The following is an 18,093-nucleotide window of genomic DNA, read 5'->3' on the forward strand; positions in this document are numbered from 1 at the left end:
AAGGTCACCTACTGCATCTTGGGCCCATCGCCAGTCATCTTGACCTTTGTCTTGCCATTGGACTTGGAAGACTCTGGAGGAGAGTGTGAGGCTGATTACTTTGTGCCACTCTGTTTCACTTATATCCAATTCATGGGTAAGTCAAGACATCACCCTCATGATGTCATTCGTCCTTTTCAAGAACAGAAGAGGAAAAACAACAGTACTTGTTGGGAGTGCTCTCTGCCCCAAGCTGAGCAAATGTTAATACTTAAATTCGCCTAATTTCTTAATTTGGATAGTTTATTTTTTTAAAAAATAAGAGGAACCATGAGGTGAACTGCTATATTGGCTCTGATTCTCTGGCTCTGATTTTTATCTTCAAGGAGGAGCTGATTGCTGGGGTAGAAGTGATGGGAATGTCAAGGACAAGTAATCATTTCATTTTTGAGTTTATGATAAAGCAGAGGAAAGCTGGGCATAGGCTAGCATATAACAGGTTTTGAGGGAGTAGATTTCACAACGTTCAGAGGAAGATTAAGATTCCCATGGGTTAAAATTTGATAGCCTGTCCGCCCGAAAGAATGGGAAGTTCTCAAAAATGAGATTCTCTCTGCACAAATTTTGACTTCCTTCCTCTTCCTCCTCCCTGCTCTGTCTCCCTCTCACACTCCATTTCTGCTCCCTAACATTATAGAGAAAATACTGCTGCCTGTGTCTTTTATGACTGACTTTTGACTATCACAGAAACAGCAGAAAGGTTGGTTTCAATGGCTTTAAAATACCCTTGGCTTCTTCAAAAAGAATTAGCAGCCTTAGATGCCAGTGTTTCAGGATATGGCACCACCTCACTGGAGCAGTCAGCACCACCAATGACAGTGGCAGGAAGTGACCATCTGAGCAAAGCAAATCTCTTCATCTAAGGACTCCAACCAAATACCACTAACCAAGAACTAGTTAAACTCTGTCAGCCATATGGCAAAATTATTTCTACTTGGGTGATGTGTTGGACAAGATAGCTTTGTAGACTTTGACCGTCTACACGCTTCACAAAAAAACCAACTGTCCTTAAGTTAAGGCTGGAGGGTACTTGCACAGATGGCAAAGCAGCAGGAGCAGGACTCCACAAATGTATACATCTTAGATCTCCTGGTGACTTAGGGATGAACAGGAATCTTAAGGGGATACCAAAAGCAGTGGACACTTAGATCATGTGACCTAATCCTTCTAGTACAACAAATAACAGTGGGTAGGCTTGGACCTGGGAGGACAATACCTCTGCTCTTGTGCCCACCACTGACCTACATCACTTTTGGATCTTGAAGCACATTCATGTTTCCTTTGTGCTGCATTCGTAGAGGTCAGGTTTTCCCTGTTTTGCAAAGAAAACCATTTTTAAAACCTAAAAGAAAAAAGTAACTATTAATAACTTGATATCATCCTCAAAGCGATCTCTGTTGTAGTGTGGCATTAATCTTTACTTGGTCCAGCATTTGTTCAGTCATTTCTGTTGATTAAAAATGACAAAAATCTGGGCAGCTAATACATTGGATAAAAGAATAAGAATCCCCAAAGGTCTTCATAAGCTAGAACATTGGACTTTTTTGATGTATAATTTAACAACCATATGAGAAGGGAGATATGGCCAGACAGTGCTTTGTCAGTAAAAGATCTAGTGTTTTTAGTGGACTACAAGCTCTGACTATGGAGTTTATGGTTTTACCTGTACTTTTCCTTTGATCAGACCATGTCTGGAGTATTGTGTTTAGTTCTAGGTACTACATTTTAGGAATAACAGTGACAGGCTGGACAGTGACTAGGGGAGAGGAGCCAGGTCCGTGAAGGACCCTTCATGTTCCATATGAAGATTACTTGAAGGAACTCAAGGTTGCTTAGCCTGGACAAGAGAAGGATTGAGAGAAAATATGATGGTTGTCTTCAAGTGTTTGAAGGTTTGCAGTGTAGTAGAGGGATTAGTTTTAATTTATTTGACTCCATTGGACAGAACTAGCAACAATAGGTAGAAATAAATAGAGATTAATTTAGGCTTCCTTTAAGGAAAAAATTCCCTAACAATTAGAGCAGTCATAAAGTAGAGAATGAATTGCCTCAGGAAGTAGTAGGCGCCCCTTCTCTAGAGGTCTTCATGCAAAGATGATTAGTTGTAAAGGGGATTTTTTTAAGGTATGATTTAGACCAGGGGTGAGGAACCTGTGGCCTCAAGATCCTCAAGTGCAGTCCTTTCACTGAATCTAAACTTCACAGAACAAATCCCCTTAATAAGAGGATTTGTTCTATAAAACTTGGACTCAGTGAAAAGGCTGCACCTGAGGACCTCGAAAGCCACATGTGACCTCAAGGCCACAGGTTCCACACCCCTGGAACTTTAGACTAAAATGGCTTCTAAGGTTCATTCAGCTCTGAGATTCTGAATTTTGAGGAAAATGTCAGGTGGCAGATTATTCTTATCCATTATTTGTTGTAATGTAACTTGGGTGATTCTTTACATTTAAGACTTTAAATATTGGTTCAGAAAATCTTATTTAAATCTGTGATTTTAAAGTTTCTGTCCTGTCAGTTTGGATTTATAAAAGTTGTCCAAAAGAAATTAAGAAGCAGTTTCTAAAAGTTAGAGGTCGCTGGGAAATCACTGTATGTTGATGTCAAGTAGTTCACACAATATACTTCATTTTACCATGTTTTTGAAGCCTTTTCTTCACAACCACCTTGTGAGCTAGGTTATACGAATATTATAATCCCCATTGTACAGATAAGGAAACTGAACCTCCAAGATTGTGATTTGCTGGTTGTCACAGTGGATGAGCCCAAATTTAAATTCAGGTTTACTGAATAAAAGTTCATTACTCATGCTGTCACACCATGCTGCTATAGTTGGATATGATTTATTTGGTTGGGGGGAGGAGATGCTGAAAGAATGTATGTTTCTTTACTCTTTATCTACTGAACAAATATTAGTCCTGGATTTTAAAGATATTTTGAATTGTGTATTTTTCATCAACCACCCCATGGCTGAATTCTTACTCTTTGGATCATGTGGCCACAAGAAAAGTAGCACTACCTTGATGGAATAGCATATGGAATTACAGGCAAAGTATTTAAGAAGGGATAAATAACTTCTTGAACTCAAACTTACAAACCTATACATATGAAAGTTATAATATTTTCACTTGGCAGAACAGAATTTTATGTAAAATTTTAACTTTTTCCCAGGTGCATTTAGATACAAGAAGGGCCAGTGAGACCAGAAAGACTGTTCTGTTCCATAACATCAGTACCCAGAAGGTGAGTTATATGTAATGTCATAGTTTCTTTAGTATTTATGGTCTTTATCTTTTGATGACTTCACAAGTCATATTTGTCAACACACTAAATCTTGACAAATAACTTGGCTGACAGAGAGAATAAAAGATACCACTGTATTTTGTTTAACTACAAAAAAGTATTTAGGTAGGACAAAAATTTGGTTCCTCCAGCAAGTTACCTCTCATGCATTTTTTTTTGTTTTATTGATGCCTTTTTTTGTTTTACATCTTGTTCATTTCTGAATATATCCCTCCCTCCTTCCCTACCCAGCAAATCTTCCCCTATAAAAAAACAGTTCAGAAAAAACCATTGTATACATAAACTATTATCTATTGGCATATATGGCCTTCACACATGTAATCCTTTACCTTTTTCATGAAAGAGGAGTATTTTCTCAGTTCGTCTCTGGGGCTACTCTTGGTCATTATAATTAAATACTATTCTGTTTCATTTGTTTATTCTCTTTGCAGTGTTACTGTCATTGTTTATGCTTTGCTGGTTTTATTACTTCTTTGCATCGGTTTATGTCTTCATTCATTTCTCCAAATCCTTTACGTTCATGTACTACAATTTGGTTAGCCATTCCCCAATCAGTTTTCCATTGCATAGATTAAAGTCAAACAAGATTCTTTAAAAGATACAACAGCAGACAAGTTTGTTCAGAGGCCTTCTGATTGTTAATGATCAGGTGAGACATAAAAATGGGAGATGTGCTTACGAAAGATTTTTTTCTCACTGTTCAGAACTTTTTCTGACATGATATAATTATTTTTGTCCAGGCAATTTTTCTTAAATAGTCACAAATGGACATGCACATATAAAAATACATATTCAACAAGAGATGAGTTTGAAGGAAAATTAGTCATCCTTCCAAAAACAAAGCATGAGATGAGGGGAAATAGTTTCTACAACATTTTTGTTGAAAAATATTATTTCTTTTTGGAGAGGAAATTAGGTATTGTTGTCTTACTTTGAGTATATATTTAAGGCTGAGGCAAAAAATAACTTTATCCCTCCAAGTGGAGGGAAAAGTTAGTAGATTTAATTTATGATTAACATAACAGTTATTTGAATTCAGGGGTTTGAAGTAATGAATGATTGTTGACTATGCAAATGCTGATTTTAAAATTAGTACACTCTGAATCTTGCTCTCATCAGATTTGACTTGAGGAGGGAATAACATACACACTCAATTGGGTATCTTATCCCACAGAAAAGAAGGAGGAAGGGGATAAAAATGGGGACGATAGAAGGGAGGGCAGATGGGGGAGGAGGTAATCAAAAGCAAACAGTTTTGAAAAGGGACAGGGTCAAGGGAAAAAATTGAATAAAGGGGGACAGGATAGGATGGAAGGAAATATAGTTAGGCTTACACAACATGAGTATTGTGGAAGGGTTTTACATAATGATACACATGTGACATATGTTGAATTGCATGCCTTCTTAGGGAGGGTGGGTGGGGAGGAAAGAGGGGAGAGAATGTGGAATTCAAAGTTTTAAAAGCAGATGTCCAAAAAAAAAAGTTGTTTTTGCATGCAACTGGGGAATAAGATATACAAGCAATGGGACATAAAAATCTATCTGGCCCTACAAGAAAGTAAGGGAAAAGGGGATGGGGGGTAGGGAGTGGGGTGACAGAAGGGAGGGCTGACTAGGGAATGGGGCAATCAGAATATATGCCATCTTGGAGTGGGTGGGAGGGTAGAAATGGGGAGAAAATTTGTAATTCAAAATCTTGTGGAAATTAATGCTGAAAACTAAAAATATTAAATAATTTAAAAATAGTAGGAAAAAAAATTAGCACACTGTTTCAACAATCCTGCTAGCAGCTGTTGTGGGAGTGAAAGACCAACACAAGCTGAACAACAAGAACGCTGCCTGCATGCTGCAAAAGCCCAGGTTCTTTTGATCTGCTTTACTAAGGAAAGCAATGTTAAGAGGTTAACAAGCTTATTTTAATCCGGCATACAAACATCACTCACTTAGTTCAGGGGAAAAAGCCAGCACCCTGAACTTCAGAGCAAAATACAAACAAAGTACAAACATCGACAGACCATGTCTGATTCAAATCCCAATAATAGTTATCAGAGTTTAACAAAGTCCCAGCGTCCGGGTTTATGAGCTGGAGGGCTCTTAGCTGCAGCTGTCCGGAGTCTCCGAATCAGCGCGCCACCAAGAGTGAGAGCCCTGAGCAAATAGCTCTGTCTTCTCTTCTTATACCCTTTCAGACATCATCAATCGTCATCTGAATGACCAGAACTTAGGCTGCTGTTGTTGGCTCTGGAGTTAGCATGCCTCCTTAGGACCCTGGAAGCTTCACACCCACATAGGTTTAGCACCTAATAGGGGTTAGGGCCTGGGGCTTAGCATCTAATAAGACGCAATGAAATATACCGAATTAATCAAAGGAAACAAAAGCCAAACTCTTCAAGGGCACTTGGTTGAACTGAGTTGCTAAGAGCCCATTTTATTTACCAACACACACACTCTGTGTGCATGTGTGTGTGTGTGTGTGTGTGTGTAAGTTAAAGTATAACTAAAGATTTTTGCATTTGGGGCAGATAAACCTGGGTGAATATCTTGGAAAGGCACCTTCAAATATGGTGATAGACAGTATTCTATAGGGGAGAGAGAGTGAGAGATCCCAGGATGCTATTGGGAGGCTATATACCTTCCCCCCTACCCCAGTCAGACCATTTGATAGCTTCCTGTGAAAACTAATTATTCATGCTAGCGATGTCTTAAGGTTATTTCTTCAATAAGGAATGTTATCTTCAAGAAATCTGATTACTGTAGTGGCATAGTAATCCTTAACAGCAAATAAATGCCTTTCAGTAAGGGCCTTAAAAAAAAGGTTCAAGTGAACTCCATTTTTCCCCTCTTCCCTTTACTCCTTAAAATAACATATCAGGGGCATAATGTCATGAAATGGACCACAGAGATCATTTGTTCCAACTCACTGATTTTACAGAAGAGGAAACTAAAACCCCTATAGGGGAATCTGTTTGCCCAAAGTCAGAGGAAGACCCATTCAACTCTTATTGAAATGGAGGCTAAGCTGAGGTGAGTCAAATGGAGTTCAAATTGCATAAATTTGACTTGCTGTTGGAGCTGAAGGGAACCCTGGAGACCATCTTGTACAACCTCTTTCTTCTACAGAGTATGGAAGAGGCCCAGAGCTGATGTTAAACTAGGGACCTGAACCCAGTTCTAATTCCCAGTGAGTACTCTTTCAGATAGGTTGTGGAAATTTGATCTCCTTTAGCATAGGGGCATGTGAGGGCATTGGCTATAGCAATACTACCTGGTCTCATGACTCAGGGACTAAGGACAATTAGTTAAGTAGAGAAGAGGACCCTTTGGTCTTTCTGTGCGTACCCTGTCCTTTAAATTTCACTTCTCCTACTTTTGATTAGGAGCATTTCCCATAATAGTTTGAGGATTATTGTGGGTTATAGAAAGTTTTAAATGATACTTTAAAAGTTTGTCCTACCCATTTCTGTTCCTACATTTGGCTGCAAAGGCTACTCCAAATGAATGATTATGTGGCAAACCAGTGTTCACACTATGGATGGGAATGGGAGAAAACCCACTTGTAAGATTTGTGTGTCACAGTGAGAATTAAGAATATTCTTCATAGCTAGATGATAATGTGGTTCTCCAAGTTTGCACAATTCTTGGGTTTGTGCTATGGCAGCTTTTCTCTTTTGTATAGGAAAAATCTCATTTCTGAGATGTGACAGGGATGCTTTTGGGAGACTCCAGGGTAGTGATTGATGAGAACTTCCATTTCCAGATTTATTATTTGGGATTTTTAAGCATTGTAATTGGTTTAGAGGGCAAAGGAGGTAGAAAGAGAGGGAAAGAAAGAATCAGACTCATGACACCTAAAATCATAAGAGGTAGAATGGAGTCTCTTCTTCAAACAAAGTGGTTATGAGCTCTCTAACAAAGAAAAAAGGTACCAAAGTTTTCTAATGGCCTGAATTTCAGGACCTGTGTACTCCAGACTGCTAAAGCATGCTCTGTAGGTATAGTGAACATGTTATCATTCATGGCCTTTTGCTTATTACTTCATATATTGAAGTGACTTGCATCTATGAGATTGTCTCACAAGCAATTAATCAATTACCTAGGGGTAGAATTGGCCCTAACACAACTTATCAGGGAAATTTAAACAGCTTGGGAGGGCAAAAATTTTTGGGAAAAACCCTTACCCCAATCCTAGAATATATTAAGTAGAAACATTCCCAGGAAGGCCTACCCCAATTCTCCAGCAGGGGGGGCCTCTGGGTCTTGCTCCCTCCTTTGCCTTGTCACATTTGAAGTGCCTCTACTTCTCTCTGTTAGGACAGACCTTGCCTTGTTGAGTATTTCCTGCCTCCATACAAAAAAGGCAACCAGTACGTTTTCAACCTGGCTGTGCTGCTCATTCTCCCACTGCATGTGCTATCTACCCTCATTCCTCACTGGTCTTGAGAAAGTTTGTAAAGTTAGAAGGGTAAAACTAGGGGGAATATAAGCTTCCCATAATTAAGAAGGCAGAGTTGTCTCGCAGAAGGTACAGTCCTTCAGCAGGGTCAGTAATGCTGTTTCCTATTCCTTTGGTTCTCCCCAACAGCCCTGTGGAGAAGATCCACGTATTACCACCTCCACTCTTACTATCTTGTCAGCTCTGTCTGCCCACAGCTCTTCCCCTTCTAGGTCCTGCATGAGGAAAACTACTATTTCTTAACGGTTCTTAAAATCTCCTGTCCTTAGGCAAATTTTTCATCCTGGGGCAGTTGCCTTCCCTGAGGCAGAACTCTAAGAGCTACTTTTAAAAGCTAAATACCTCAAAGCCTTATTCTGTTATTTAAAAAATATAGAAGTAAAACATATTTCTTCCTTACCATTGAAAGGAAGGATATTTGAAAGTAATTTCTAGATTTCAGGTTAAAAAAAACAGTTATGTATTCAGAGATTCCCTAGTTTGAGGATGTGAAGGTTTAGCATTTATTAGCTAATGTGTTATCCTCATAAATACATATTTTACCCACCATTAGTTGGATTTTGATTGTTTAATTTTCCAGTTGTAATCATGGATTTGCTCCAGTCTGTGAGTCCTTTGCTCATTTCACCTTGTATGTAGCAGCATGCTTTTGGAGATTCTTGGTAGGAATTAGGGCGGGAATCTGGCTTAACAACAACATCATTTTGGTCAATAAGCATTTATTAGTGTATACTATGTGCCAGGCACCATTCTAAGTGCTACAGGTACAAAAATATGCAAAAAGTCAGTCCCTGCTCTCAAGAAACTCACAGTCTACTGGGTAGGAGATAACAAGCAAACGTTACATACAGAATGAATTGGGATAACCAACAGCATTTACATAGCAATGTAAGATTTATAAAGCTCTTTACGTAACATTGTTTCATTTTATCCTGATGGCAACCCACACTGTTGCTTTTTTCACATTTTATGAATGAAGGGACTGAATCTCAGGCTAAGTAACTTACAGTGAGTCTCACATCTACAGTAGGGGGTGGTCTTCAAGCTTATGTTACTCTGCCCATCTCCCACAAGAGTCACTCTGCTATGCCATACTGCCTCTGAATAAAGTTAAATCAATTAGCTCTTGGCATCCTTAGTATATTACTATAACTGAGTTGAAACCATGGACTATTAACTAAATACTTTTACTATAAATAAACATAAAGTCAGTTCCATAAGTTGCATTTAGTATGTGAATATTGTGGTACCCTTAGCACAGTCAAAGCTGTGGATTAGTAGAAAGCACTGTTTTTGGAGTCAAAAGACCTGTGGTTGAATCCTTGTTTTGCCACTTAGTGGCAGAGTAGTTTAACCTATCTGAGTCTCACTTTCCTTATCTGTCAAATAGTAATACTCGCATTACCTCCATTACTCAGTTAATGTTAAGAAGTACTTTTTAACCTTATGGTGCTCTATAAATGTAAGCCATGACAGGTTGCTTGTGATATTCTAATGAGAACATAAAAAGCATCTATTTTGCGTAGATTGGAAAATGACACATTCTTAATTTTGGTTAATGTTAATGGGGTCAAGAAGACCTGGGTTCAAGTCCACCCCCTCTGATCCTGTGTCTCAGTTTGCCATTTGTAAAATGGAACTAGTAATAGTACATGCCTCACAGGGTTGTGGTACTGAAATCAGATAGTGTATATAAAGTGCTTTGTAACCTCTCCCTTACTCTATACACAAACACAGAATTTTCAAGAGACACCTAGGTAGAACATTGGCTAGATTTCTGAACTTTAGGCCCAGAAGCCATGAGAGCAAATATTGCCTAAGCCACTTACTAGTTGTATGACCCTGGGTAAGTCAGTTAATCTTTCTTAGTTTCATTTTCCTGATTGTTAAAATGGGGACAATAATAGCACCTACCTCACAAGGTTGTTGTGAGGATCACATGAGATATGTAAAATGCTTTGCAAACTTTCAAGTATATATACACATACGTATGCATACATACATATGTATATATATATATATACGTATTGGGATTACTCTGATTATCATCTATTTTCATTCTTAGTTTTCCTTGCTTTCTAGGCAACTTCACTATTCAGATGCTATAACTTCCCCTCTTATGCCTCGTAAATCATTGTTTATTTTTTCATCTCACTTAAGGGAAAGACCAGGACTAGGGTGGAAAAAGAGTGATAAAGAAAACATCTCAATTGAAAAAGAATTTTAAGACCTACTGATTCATATTTTGAAAAACATAAGATTACATACATATAAATATTACATACATGCATAATATAAGATTACATACATACAAAATTACATAAACTCCTCGGAATGGTACTATTTGGAGCTCTGGAGCCTGGAAATTCCAAAAAAAAATAAGGCCATAATAGAGCAAGTGTATGTATCAACACTGTTTATGTAGGCCAGCTCCTGAAAGAATGCTCCTTGGATTTAATTCCCCTAAACTATACTTCTTTCTTTTTTTTAACTCACAGCTAACTCCCAGGGCACTGAGGACTTTGGAAGTTGAGAAGTGAGGGAGGGAGGTAAATAGTAATACCAACCATTTGTTACGTCCTTTTTAAGTAATGTTTTTGTGTAAGCATATCAGTAAGGCAAGATTCATGACCTTAAGGATGACCATGAACATGCCTGAATGATTCAGAATCACAAGGTATGAAAAACTCTCTGTGTAGAAGGCAGAGGAAGTATAACATTTATTTAGACTCCAGAGGATCAAATCTGAGAACCAATACCCTCACTTTGATATAGTAGCAATTATATTCCAAAACCAATAAGCTCACCTCAATGTAGTAACAAGGAAATTGTAACAAAGTATTATAGCAAGGAACCAAGTCATCTTGTAACCTTCCCCACCTGCTAGGACCTTCCTGTAAACCATCACTCAAGAATCCTAACTCTCTGCTCAGTACTCTCTTCTGTAGCTCTGCCAATGCTGGTTCTCTCAATGTGTGTTCTTCAGCACCTAGTAAGGGCTTAAAGCCTACTCAGGAAGAAAGATATAATCAAGCTTTTCCACCTAGGCCCACCTGAGGCCTATTGAATGGGTGGGGAAGATCTCCGATCACATTAATACGACAGTAAGTTGCTAAATCTTTTGGAAAATAGACATTAAAGGACTAATTTAATAATTGGTGTTGTGTATCCAAAGCATTTTGCTTACAGCAGCCCTGTGAAAGAAATGATATAGGCATTTTTAACCTTATTTTACCGATTTGGAAAAGGAAAAAGCACCTTCAGAGAAATTGATTTTGCCAAGTAAGCTGGAACTGAAACACAGACCTGACTCCATAGCTAGTGATCTTTCCACTACACCAAAAAATATTATTATGGTATGGCGCATATATACATACAAATTCTGATGAATATCAGATATTGAATTTATGTTGTTTCTTTTTTATACATTTTGTTTCTTAATTACATGTAAACAAAAATTTTTTAACATTCATTTTTAAAATTTTGAGTTTGAAATTCTCCTGCTCCTTCCCTTCACTGCTCCTTGAGAAGGCAAGCAGTTTGCTATAGATGATACATGTGCAGTCATGCAAAACATTTCCATACTAGCCATGCTGCAATAGAAAACACCAACCAGAAAAACAAGAATAATATAAAACATATATTTCAGTCTGTATTCAGATGCCATCAGTTCTTTCTGTGGAAGTGGAGAATATTTTTCCTTACAAGCCCTTTGGAATTGTTTTGGATCATTGTATTGCTGAGAAGAGCTAAGTCATTGTTTCAACAATCCGGGTAGCAGTTTCTGTGGGGGTATAAGATTCACCCACAGCCAGCACCCAGAAAGCTGCCAACAGCACAGGTTCTTTCGGTCTGCTTAAGCAAGGGAAGCAAGGTGAAGGGGTTGACACGCTTACTTTTAATTCAGCATTCAAATATTATTCAGTTAGTTCAGGGGAAAAAGCCAGCACCCTGAACTTCAAAACAAAATGCAAACAAATTACAAGCATCAACAGACTTTGTCTGATTCAAATCCCAACACAGTTACCAGAGTTCAAAGTTTCAGCATCCGGGTTTACAAGCTGGAGGGCTCCTTAACTACAGCTGCCCAGAGTCTCCTCATCAACACCATCTCCAGAGCCCCGCACAAATGGCTCTGTCCTCCCTTCTTATAGGGCTTCATCTGAATCACCGGAGCTCAAGCTCTGGTGATTGGTTCTTGAGTTGGGCCCTCCCCTTAGGACCTGGGAGGTTCACATCCACATGGATTACGTTAACACCTAATGGGGTTTGGGCCTGGGGCTTAGCACCTAGTAAAGCTCACTGAGATAAATTGAGTCACTCAAAGAAAACAAAGGCCATTCTGGTTACAGTCATTCACAATTGATCATCATATAGTATTGTTGTTGCTAGGTACAATGTTCTGGTTGTACTCATTTCACTTTGCATCAGTTCATATAAGTCTTCCCAGGTTTTTCTGAAAGTTTTATAGCCCTTTGGGCATAGTTCCAAATTGTTCTCCAGAATGGTTGGATTAGTTCACAACTCCACTAACATGCATTGGTATTCCAATTTTTCCACTTCTCCTCCAACATTTGTCATATCCATTTCTGTCATGTTAGCCAATCTGATAGGTGTGAAGAGTTGTTTTAATTTACATTTCTCTAATCAAAAGTGATTTAGAGCATTTTTTCCATATGACTAGAGATGTCTCTGATTTCCTCTTCTGAAAACTGCCTGTTCATATCTTTTGATAATTGTTAGTATTCTCATAAATTTCACTCAGTTCTCTGTACATTTGAGAAGTAAGGCCTCTAGCAGGGAACTTTACTGTGAAAACTTTTTCCCAATTTCTCATTTCCCTTCTAATCTTGGGTGCATTGGTTTTGTTTGTGCCAACCCTTTTCAATTTGGTGTAATCAAAATTATCCATTTTATATCACTTAATGCTATATCTCATTTGGTCATAAATTCTTCCCTTATCCATAAATCTGCTTATAATTTGCTTATAATATCACCCCTTATGTTGAAGTCAGGTACCTATCTTGATATATGTGAGATATTAGCCTATACATAGTTTGTACCAAACTGCTTTCCAGTTTCCCCAGCAACTTTTACCAAATAGTTCTTGTCACAAAAGCTTGTATCTCTGTGTTTATCAAACACTAAATTACTATGGTCATTAGTACTGTGTTTTGTGTACCTAATCTGTTCCATGATCTACCGCTCTGTTTCTTAGCCAGTATCAGATTGTTTTGCTGATTACCTCTTTGTAATACAGCAAACTGTATGGTACTGCTAAAGTACCTTCTTTCACATTTTTTTCCATTGATTCTCTTGATATTTTTTGACCTTTTGTTTTCTTCCATATGAATTTTGTTATAATTTTTCTAGCTCTCTAAAGTGATTTTTTATTAATTTTGTTGGTATGGCTCTGAATAAGTAAATTAATTTAAATAGAATTGTCATTTTTATTATATTGGCTTAGCCTAGCCATGAGCAATGTGTATTTCTCTTGTTCAGATCTGACTTATTTGTGTTTTGTAATTCTGTTCATATAGTTCCCAGGTTTGCCTTGGCAGGTGGATTCCTAAATATTTTGTACTGCTTAAAGTAAATTTTAGTGGAATTTCTCTTTCTCTTGCTGCTGAGCTTTGTTGGTCATATAAAGGCATGCTAATGATTTATTTAGATTTATTCTATATCCTGAAACTTTGTTAAAGTTGTTAATTATTTCAAATAGTTTTTTTGTTGATTCTCTAGGATTCTCTAAGTACACCATCATCATCTCCAAAGAGTGATTGATAGTTTTGTCTCCTCATTGCTTATTCTAATTCCTTCCACTTCTTTTTCTTCTCTTGTTGTTATAGCTAGCATTTCTAGAACAATATTGAATGATAGTGGTGATGATGAGCATTCTTCCTTCACCCTTGATCTTACTGGAAAGGCTTATAGCTTATCCCCATTATAGATAATGCTTGCTGATGGTTTTAGATAGATGCTATTTATCATTTTAAGGAAAGCTCCATTTATTCCTATGAATTTCAGTGTTTTTAATAGGAATGATTGTTGTATTTTGCAAGTTTTTGTTAGCATCCTTGAGATAATAACATTGTTATGCTGATTGTTGTGTTGTTCATTCATATCCAACTCTTGGTGACCCCATGGTCACATATGATACTAGGACCTTCTTTCCTCAACTATCTCCCAAAGTCTGTCCAAGCTCATGTTTGTTGCTTTCATGACACTATCTTATCCTCTGTCATCCCTTCTCCTTTTGCCTTTCCTAATATCAGCGTCTTTTCCAGTGAGTTCTGTCTTCTTATTATGTGGCCAAAAAGTATTTAAGCCTCAGCTTTACTATTTGTCCTTCCAATGAGCAGTATGAATTAATTTATTTACATATTGATTGATTTGATCTCCTTGCTGTCCAAAGGACTCTCAGAAGTCTTCTCCAGCACCACAATTCAAAAGTGGTGATTCTGAGGCACTCACCTTTCCTTTATAGTCCAACTCTCACAGTCTTACATTGTTACTGGAAAAAGAATAGCTTTGATTATACAGACCTTTGTTGGCATCTGCTTTTTTAGTATGCTGTCCAGATTTGCCATAAATTTTCTTCCAAGGAGCAAGCGTCTTTTAACTTCATGGCTACAGTTGCCCTGTACAGTGGTCTTTGAGCCCAACAATATAACATCTGACTCTGCTTCCATTTCTTCTCCCTGTTTGCCTGGAAGTGATGGGACCAGTTGCCAAGATCTTAGTTTTTTTGATGTTAAGCTTCAAGCCAGCTTTTACACCCTTCTTTTTCACTCTCATCAAGGGGCTTCTTAATTCCTTTTCACTTTCTGCCATCAGAGTGCTATCATCTGCGTATCTGAGATTGTTGATATTTCTCCCAGCAACCTTAATTCCAGCTTTTGATTCAACCAGCCTGACATTTCACGTGACGTATATAAATTAAATAAACAAGGTGACAATATTCAGCAGAGGTTCCCAAACTTATTTGGCCTACTGCCCCCTTTTTAAAAAAAATTACTCAGCACCCCCGCCCTGAAATCTACTTTCTTTAACCCTTTAACAATTTCTTTTTTGAAATTTGCATCATTTCCAAAAAATGTAAAATAAGTTTTTAAAAAAATGATGCATCTTCAATTTAATAATTTATTGTAAATTTGTGAGTTTTTTCCTTTATTTCAGTTTTGATGACACAACATCACATCATTTTACCGTATAGTATCGTATTGTAAGCAAGTCATTGCACGCACGTATTCTTGCCTATGCATGCTGGACTTCCCAACAATGCACAACACACTAACTTGCCAACATTTGCTTGTTAAGACCTGTTGGCAGACTTGATCACTGATTGGTAACTTGTATTTTGCGTGTTTATTTGGAAAATAAGGCAATGATAACAACTTTAACTCTTTTACACAACAGATCAAACATGTACAAATGGTTTTTCAAAAGTTTCTTAACTTCTCTTCTTTCCTCATGCTTTCACTGCCTCCTCATTTTTATTCAATGCCCCTCAATTGCACCAGAGGCTACTGCTGCCTTCCTGGATTTTTCCAGCACCTCCAAGGGGTAGTTTGGAAACCTGTGAATTTATACAGCCTCAGTCTTTTCCTATCTTCAACCAATCACTTGTTCCATGTTTAGTTGCTTCTTGGCTTGCATACAGGTTCCTCATTAGACAAGTAAGATGATCTGGTATTCTCATTTCTTTGAGGACTTGTCACATTTTGTTGCGATCTAGACCATCCAAGGCTTTATAGTAGTCAGTGAAGCAGAAGTAGATTTTTTTTTCTGGAACTCCCTTACTTTCTCCACAATCCATCAAATATTGGCCTCTTCTAAAACCAGCCTGCTTTTCTGGTAATTTTCAGTTCACATATTATTGAAGCCTACCTCGCAGAGTCTTAAGCATAACCTTGCTGGCATGTGAATTGTGCTGACACTTTTGTTCTTTCATTTGAACATTCTTTGGCATTGCCCTTCTTTAGGATTTTTATACCTTTCTCTGAATTTTAACTCACTAAACCAAAGTATTCTACCATTGAGTCTAGTTTCCCTGGTCATTTCTACCCTATTTGACTGTTGATTCAGTTTTAGCAGTCCACTTAGTTAAAATATTTCCCAGCACTAGTCAGAAGAAATATTTGGAAAGGTTCTGAGTCCATAATATCAGTTACCTCTCCTTCTTTGAATAAGTCTGATAGAATCAATCTGTATAATATGTATCACCACTTTCTCCTGTCACCTCTTTGGGCTCAGTGCTTTCAGCTTCTCAAAAACCATCCTTTTTCCATCTATGCAACCTAACATCTGTCTTCTCTCCAACTCTTTTCCCCCATATCTCTCAAAAAGCCAGAGCTGAAGCAATGGGCACTTCAGAAGGTCCACTTTTGGAAGGATGAAAAACAGTAAAGCCAACCAAAGGTGTGAGGCTCAAACTTTCCTTGGTGCTGTGTATATAGATGGAAAGCTAGAAAGTTGGCCCAGGGATACAGGGCTCAATCACCTCCCTTTTCACCGTAGGGTGAAGTGAAAAGCCAGACAACCAAGCAGTTCCCAGTATCCTGTTAAATTTTCCTTCCTGTAGAATGAAAAATAGCAAAATATCCCTAGGGATCACTGCTGAAAGACTCCTTTCAGTTGTAGGTGTAATGATCAAAAAAGATGGCTTAAAATCTTTCTTTTTGACTGTAGTGGGTAAGTTGTCACTATCACAAGAAAGAACAGAGCACAGGGATTTGGCAACAAAGTGGTGATGTCACCAGTGGGAGGGGCTATTTGGACAGTGGAAGAGGCATGACAATAACCTCACTGATGGGCCTGGGGTGGGGCCAGTCACATCACAGTGTGGGTGGGGTTTGAGTTTAATAGATGGTTGTGGAAGGGGCTTTAACATTTTGATGGGTAGTAAGTATAGCTTCTTACTACTAGCAGATTTAGATGTAACTAAAAGCAGCATAAGCCAAGTGGAACAGGTTGTACTCAGTGTCTGTCTGCATTGCCTTCTGGTGTCTATTTGGTATCTGTAGCATTTTTTCCACCTGTGAAGTTAAAAACTTGTAAATTCAATCAGCTTTCGTTAGTATCTTTTTGTTTCTGAGTGTTGGTAGTTTATTTCGTACTTTGGTGCAGTAGGTCTTAACATAAGATGATAGATTTAGGACAGGAAAAGATGTTAAGGTAATCAAATCTAGCTTCCTTGTTTTGTTCAGTTGTTTTTCAGTCATATCCATGTCTTCGAGACCCCATTTGGGATTTTGTTGGCAAAAATACTGGAATAGTTTGCCTTTTCCTTTACCAGCTCATTTTATAGATGAGGAACCTCAGGCAGACAGGGCTAAGTGACTTGCCCAGGATCACACAGTTAGTACTTGTCTGAGGCCATGTTTGAACTTAGAAAGATGAGTCTTCCTGACTTCAGGACCAGCACTATATCTACTACTACACCTAGCTGCCCTTCATTTGTTTACAGATAAGGAAACTGAGGCTCACAGAGGTTAAATGATTTGCCCAAGCTATGCAGGTGGTAAACAGCAGAGTCAGGATTCAAACCCAGGTCTTCTGATTCCACTATCAAACTACTGGCATAAATCATATTGCTCTATAGTAAGAAAATTGTCCTCTAACAGTTCACTAATGAAGGAGTGATGTCACTACAATTATTACTAAATTCTCCTCCCATTTGACAAGATAATCCGCCTTGCACATCTGGACCAGTACTACAAGACTAAGCAACCAGATTTATAGCCAATGAACAAATGTGAGAAATGATTTTAACTATATAAGTCTATAAGTAGCTGTACAAAGTAGGTCCTCTTGGAGTATTTATTATGTTGGCCTTAGCAAGTGAATGTAGAAAGATAAGAATACCAAATTAAAATGATATGTTGATTTGCACAGTTATGAAACAGATGCTATTTGTTGAGAAAAGGAATTGCCTTAGAATGAGTGGACACAAATTTGAATATAAGTTCTGCAACTGAGTCCCTCTGTGACATCAAGCAAATCACAACTTCTCTGGTTCTTTTTGAGGAACCATGATTTCTGTGGTCCCTCAGTTCCAGGTCCAAATGAGGAGAACATAATTTCTTTGAAATTCTATATAAATTCAGAGTCTGGAATAAATTTGTATTCAGAAGTTTCAGTATTTATAATGTGTAGCTTTGTTCTCTGCAAATAACCAAAATTAGTTAGCACATCTTTTTGTGTGTATGTGTGAGATTATAAAATCATATCACCAAAGGGAAATGTAAATCAGATAACCATCGAAACCTGTTATTTATTTATAAAGGGGGTTTAGA

At 37.9% G+C, this 18,093-nt stretch overlaps 1 protein-coding gene across 5 annotated transcripts in view; it reads left to right on the top strand.

Moving 5' to 3' along the window:
* PJA2 (praja ring finger ubiquitin ligase 2) overlaps nucleotides 1–18,093 on the top strand; it is a 116,923-nt gene that overhangs the window by 26,705 nt on the left and 72,125 nt on the right. For 4 of the 5 annotated variants that reach the window (XM_036736047.1, XM_036736065.1, XM_036736079.1 and 1 more), the window contains exon 2: nucleotides 3,211–3,282. The exons of the other annotated variant lie outside the window; for it this stretch is intronic. The gene's annotated coding sequence lies outside the window, so the exon portion shown is untranslated. The remainder of the gene's footprint in view (nucleotides 1–3,210; nucleotides 3,283–18,093) is intronic. 5 annotated transcript variants of the gene reach the window in all.

Source organism: Trichosurus vulpecula, chromosome 1 (genome assembly GCF_011100635.1).
Source record: "Trichosurus vulpecula isolate mTriVul1 chromosome 1, mTriVul1.pri, whole genome shotgun sequence".
Taxonomy (NCBI): domain Eukaryota; kingdom Metazoa; phylum Chordata; class Mammalia; order Diprotodontia; family Phalangeridae; genus Trichosurus; species Trichosurus vulpecula.